This window comes from Elephantulus edwardii, unplaced genomic scaffold (genome assembly GCF_000299155.1).
Source record: "Elephantulus edwardii isolate Elephantulus edwardi_28Jun2011 unplaced genomic scaffold, EleEdw1.0 scaffold00054, whole genome shotgun sequence".
NCBI lineage: Eukaryota > Metazoa > Chordata > Mammalia > Macroscelidea > Macroscelididae > Elephantulus > Elephantulus edwardii.
The window spans coordinates 3,543,874-3,550,259 of NW_006399804.1; the positions used below are offsets into that span (position 1 = coordinate 3,543,874).

General features: G+C 39.1%; 1 pseudogene; it reads right to left on the bottom strand.

Annotated features, from left to right (window-relative positions):
- Positions 1-6: 6 nt before the first annotated feature.
- On the bottom strand, positions 7-586 carry LOC102854395 (annotated as a pseudogene).
- Between the last annotated feature and the right edge of the window lie 5,800 nt (positions 587-6,386).

Here is a 6,386-nt window from a genome sequence, read left to right on the forward strand (position 1 = left end):
AAAAAAAAGTGTGGCAAGGTAAGAGTGTAGAAGTGAGCAAAATTCAAATGAGATTGAAAAATGCAAAGTACAAGTTCTTGGGTAGCCAGGAAGTACTGGGCTAAAACATCAAATAGTTTCCAAATGTTTGAAAAGTTTCCCTTCTGTGCAGGCTTCCTTTACCAAATGTGGCTTCACTTGGGTTACTACCGATTTATATCGCTCCAATACAGGTAGAAATCCAACTTCTAATCGTGCTTTGTAGTATCCAGATCTCTTGGATATTTTATCTGCTTTTTTGCATCAAGGAATGAAATGCTTGTAATGGTCTACTTCCAATACTACATCATACATTTCTTGTATGGAATATCCTATTATTCTTCTCTAAATATTATTTTGTTTATTAAGGATGCAGTGATTTTGAAGAAAGTTCTCGCAAATATCTTCTTCGGCACAAATATGGAATAGAAAAGTCTTGTTCTTCAGTATACCACAGGAAGCTGAATATCTGATGTTCCCTGCAGAACTCCATGCTGGAATGGGCTGACTTCAGATTGCATTCCGAAACCACTTTCTTTAAGGCCCTTTGAGCTGTCTGAATGGCCATGTTAATCTCACTGAAGCCAGTAGCCAACTCTAAGCCAGGCTTAGCCAAGCTTTTTTTTTTGGGGGGGGGGAAGACTAGACCTAGCAAAAGACATGTTGGAACATAAGCTTTAAGGGGACTTGCCCCTTCTTCTCTTATTCGTGCCTTCTCTTATTTCTCCACTCAGTTAAGCATCGGCCCCAGGCCATGGATACAGTGGGCCCTAGGTCTCTCTCATTGCCTTTTCTTTGTGGTCATAGCTGACTGTCCATCAATCTCCCAAGGCTGTCAACTGCACGGAAGGATGCCACCCAGCTTTCTCCAGCAGAATGGCTAGTGGATTCAAACCACTAGAGACATGGAGCCTTTGGGTTAACACCACAGCTCTCTACAGTCTAAGACATTAGAACTCTCTCTGCCCTCGGTGGGGTCTTATTTGACCTTTGTCTAACAATGATGGGTCCAGGAAACCAGGTTAGCCAGTAAAGCTTTAACTAGCAGTGCCAAGGTAAGCCTGCACATATGGTATGTGCAAGAGAAGATCATTGCTACTGTAAGTCAGTGAAATTTGGAATTTGTTACTGGAGCAAAATCTGACTATTGCACTAATGATGAGAACTGAAAAGCTTCCTGTATGTTATGCATTGAATTGTGTCCATCAAACACATATGGATAAACTCCTAACCTCTTACCAATGAATGTAACCCAGGTAAAAAGTAGGGATTTTCTTTTGTTGTATTAACTAAGTCATATAATGAAGAGTGGGTGATAAACTAAACCCTTCTGAATGGTATCTGGTAAAAGGGAAACATATACACAGAGAGAGGGGAAAATACCATGAAAAGATTTGTCCACTAGTCAAGAATGTGTCCAGGGCTGCAAAAGCTGAAAGAAATAAGGTATGACCCATCTAGAGAAGAAAGCATAGTCCTGACACCCTGAATTCCAAAACCCAACCTCCTAATCTGTGAGACATTACATTCATTATTTTTTGTTACAATGGCGTTATCTAACTAAGACATTGCTCCATCAACAGTCAGGAATTAATACATTTCCAAACAAAGATTCTTGATATTGAAAATGCTGTAAATGACCCATAAAACATAGTTCTTATTATTAATAAACTTGTTCTCTCATTCCACAAAATTTTATTAGGTGCCTTCCATTTCTTAGGCACCATGTGTGATTATAAATGCAGTTGCTTCTAATTCACCATGGAGGACAGTTTTCTGAAACCACTTTTAATATGTGGAAGTGAAGGAAATGGTAAAATTTTTCTTTTTTTATTTTTTCTAATGGAAATGGTAAATTTTACCTCATAGTTTCATTTGATAGCTGCATGTAAACTTTTGTCTAATGTAGCAGTTCTCCAAAGACCTTAAGCACTTTAGAGAAATTATCCCATTCATCAATATAATACCCCTGTAAATCAATGAGAAATAGGAAATTCAAGAGTTAGCATGCCTTCAGACCTGCAGTGCAGCTTCTTACCACTAGGCCACTTACCACTGGAGTCTCCGTGTTATAAAAATGGTGCTGACAAAACTGTACAGGGGGGAAAAAACCCTGCAGAAAACTGAAGCAGGATCCACAATTCTCACCTTTCACAAAAATCAACTCAAGGTAGATCAGAGCTGTAAGGATAAATCCCAAAACCATAAAGATCATAAGAGACAAAGTTGGACCAAGCTTAGAAGGCCAAGCCCATAGTATAAAAGGCTGTACAAATGCAGCCAGGAATACACAATGAGGAGCTTCCACGGAGCAATCTGGTTTCACCCTCTCTCACTCAGACAGATATGTTTGTTCTGTTTGCAGTCCACAGTATGTTCAATACTCTTCTCCAGAGCCACAATTTAAAGGCATTGATTCTTCTTCTGTCATCTTTAGTCATTGTCCAGCTCTCAGATGCATAGCAAGCAATTGAGAAGACTTGGAACAGATTCACCTGAAATTGTTGCTCTTTAACACTGTGGAGAGGTTCCTGACAGCAGACTTTCCTAAAGCAACTTATCTTTTGATTTCCTAACTGGTGGTGCCAAGAGTTTTGATTTTGGATCTGAGTAAGACAAAATTGTTAACAATCTCAATCTCTTCTCCATTTAACATTATGTTGCCAATTGGCCCAGTGGTCAGAATCTTTGTTTCCTCGATATTGAGATGCAATACATGTTGAAGATTGCAGTCCTTAACCTTATGCAGTAAATACTTCAAGTCCTCCTCAGTTTTGACAAGCATTACAGCACAATGTGATAAAGGTTCTACAGTAAATCTTTGCCTAAGATACTGTGGAATGAGAAAGGAGGAGCTTTGCCATCAGCCTGGAAATTCTGGGGAAACCTTAGATCATTAGTGTTAAAAGTCTTGAAGGAGGAGTTAGCACTGCCTGGTGCTCTCTCCATCAAAAATGCAAGTAAGGACTTCAGGGTAGTTGCCCTAATTTTTCTTAGATAGCTACTTGTCACATCTTCCTTGGAGTATTATGTACCAGCCCTCTAAGGGATCCCCTCATCACTTATAAAAGACATGGGGAAATGAATGAATGAAAATCTAACTTTTCTGTAAATTTTCATTAAAATCACAAACAAGACATAGAAATTTACTCTACCACACAGGACTTAGAGTTGTGGTAAACAGAAAATGTCTATCTCCAGGCATGAGTCCATTGAAAATTTTTAAATAAAAATTTGTGGAGGAAAAATTTTGAAACAGGAAGTGGGAATGGTTGTAAAACATGATGAACATTATGTTGTCATTGACTTGTACAAATAAAAACCATTTCAGTGATGTGTGTGTGTATGTGTGTGTGTGTGAGAGAGAGAGAGAGAGAGTGAGTGAGTTTGGGTGCATAAGATTAAATGCTTGACAGGGAACTCTAGTGGCATACTTAAAGGAGAGGTCTTGACAACTCAAAAGCAAATAGCAGCTACACCAGCTGCTCTGTGGGAGAAAAATGGTTAATCTCCTCCTGAGCCATTTACAGCTACTGAAAACCTACCGGAAGGTCAACTATAAGTCACTTCTAACTGAAAGGTGATCTATTTTGCATTTACTAACCAAAGGAAACAGTGGGCAGTTTGAAACCACTCAGTGGCTCCACAGGAGAAAAACTTAATGATCTGCTTCTATAAACTTAGTATCATAGCCCAGAGAATCCTAAGAATCACTTCTTTTCGTGTAATAAATGAAGTTGCCAGGAATCAGAACTGACTAAAAATAGCACAACACACAAAGAGACATGTGTACATGCACGTGCACATTTGACTACTAAACAAAAGATAGAGGCTGAAGGTCAAATTTCCAGTAACCGTCACTGAAAATCAGGGGGAGCAGAATTCTAATCTGCCACACGTGATGTCACCATGCATTAATATTCATTTGACAATAGGGTTGTTTTTTATATATATTTTATGCACTAAAGAAATAATAACTCAGGTAAAGCACTGAACACAGGGCTTTGCATCCAGTAAGAACTTTTTAATTTTATTTTATTTTTGTGTGCGTGTACCGTCAAATCAGATCTGACTGGTACAGGAGGAGATTGTCCCTCCTTCCCCGGCAGAGCATCTAGTGGACTCAAACCATGCGCCTCTGGGATTGTAGTTGCAGCTCCTTGCCACTAGGCCACCAGAACTCCCCTGCATCCAGTAAGAACTTAATAAATATTTACTGAATCATTGAATGATTAACTTAAAATACTGAAACAACATTTTTATTATAACTTTGATTAAAGTCCCTGGTGTTTTTTAGTATCAATCCAATGGAAAGTGATAAGGATGATGGCTGGTATTGTTGTTCTGTGCCACTGGCCTTCAACTCACCATGACATTAAGCAGAGTCGCTCTGAATCCTGCCCTATCCTGAGCCAGTCTCACTGTCTCTGACACACCTACCCCCATTTTCCTAGTTAATCTTTTCATGTGTTTTAAGACTACTTTCTTAGACATCTGTCAAACTTGATAAATATTAAACTATATTAAAAAAAAACTTCAAATAACTTACTTAGTATACTCATTTGAGAAAATAAAGTTGTATGTTACGGAAACTATATCTTGCTTTGACAGTCTTAGTATGGATTGTACCCAATTAATATTCAGGGAAATATCTTCTTTCCAAATAGTGATGGGAATAAAGACAAGGACTTTTTAAACTCCTCATAGTAAGTTTTAAAAAAATTTTTATACCAAAACTCTAATTAAGTAGCATAAGTTTAAAATGTCAGGGAAAGTAGGTTTCCAGCTTGCTTGGAAAGAATTGCAGTTATGCTCATCAACAAATTAAAGGATTATCTTTTTCTTAATACATACAAAGCTAGTAAAAATAAAATCATTTAAAAGAATAATATTCAATTACATGATTTAGAAGCAATCAACGAAGGGTTATTTTAGGTTAAAAAATAAAACCTACAGTTAGTAGATTAGTAGTGGAGGAGGAAAGGCGCAGAAAGATGTCTAAAACTCAAAAGCTATTTTAAGAAAGAAAAATATTAACTCTAAAAATTATACCAAATGAAGACAGTCTTAAATTCTTTGGTTGCAAAAAATAGAATCTTAGACCCTTTTGGCTGCAAGAAATAGAGATCCATTTAATCACCCATACATTAAAAAAAAAAAAAAAGCCAAAAACAAACTTCAAACTCATTGCTTTTGAGCTAGAATGGATTCGAGCTGATGGTCCAGTTGATTTTCAGAGGCTGTAAACCACACGGGAGGAGACTGCCCATCCTTCCCCCAAGCAGACACTGGAGGATTCAGAGCACTAGAAAGGTGACAGCTCTGGGTTCGCAACACAACTCCCCGGGGGACTCTGCCCCTGGCGCTCACTCATAGATGAAATGAGGCTCATAGTAGGGTCCATAAAAACTCGCGAAAAGTTGAAAAACCTAGCTCCCAAGCAGAAGGAGTCTATGTAGAGCCTGGCCACCAAAATCAAACAAATCAACTCTCTAATGAAATCAAATCAAGGATCTTCACTTTAATGACCTGTCATTAGCACAGCATACCTGTTGGTCACATACCTGCTTCTCTCTCACTACTGGCCTGTTTATTCCCACCCTCTCTATTCCCACCCTCACTTGTATGTTTCTCACTCTTATCTGAATGCTTTATCTGTGCATGTTTCTCCATAGATTTATTTCCCTACTCTCAGACCTGCTTAAAATCTCCTCCTCACAGATTTGTCTGGTCATGACCACCCCAATCTTTGTTGTTTCTCTTGGCATATTTTTCATTATCAACTCTTACAGATAAGGACCTAATTCCCTTTTATTATTTTTTGGGGGTAGGGAGGGAGGGCGTACCGAATGACTTTATCTGAATGAGTGGTACAAATGAAAGAACTTAAGTGAGTATTTTGGTACAATTTATAGAAAATGTAAAATGAACAAGACATGCAGGTGGCCTGGTAGTGACCACGGAGTCACCCTGTGGCTGTGGGGAAGCCAGGCTAAAGCTTCGCTCAGCTCTCGCCATCACTGTCTCCCAGGGTGTGCTTGTCAAAGAGGTGGTCTGCCCAGTCCAGGGCACCCATCTTGCACAAGCTGGTTACGTAGTCACCCAGTTGTTTGATGGATTTCACCAGCTCATCCAGGTAATGCATCTCAATGAAGTCACACAAATGAAGGTCGTTCTTGTCAGTGGGCAGTTTGTGCAGTTCAGTAAGGACTGATTCACTCTTTTCTCCAAGTGTAGCGCACACTCCATTGTATTCAGGCCACTCTTCCAGTCACCCCCATCTGTTTTCTTGGTGTCCTGAAGGAAGATGTGGCTGCCTCGCTTGTTCTGCTATTTCATCAATTTCTCGGCGTGTTTCCTCTCCTTGT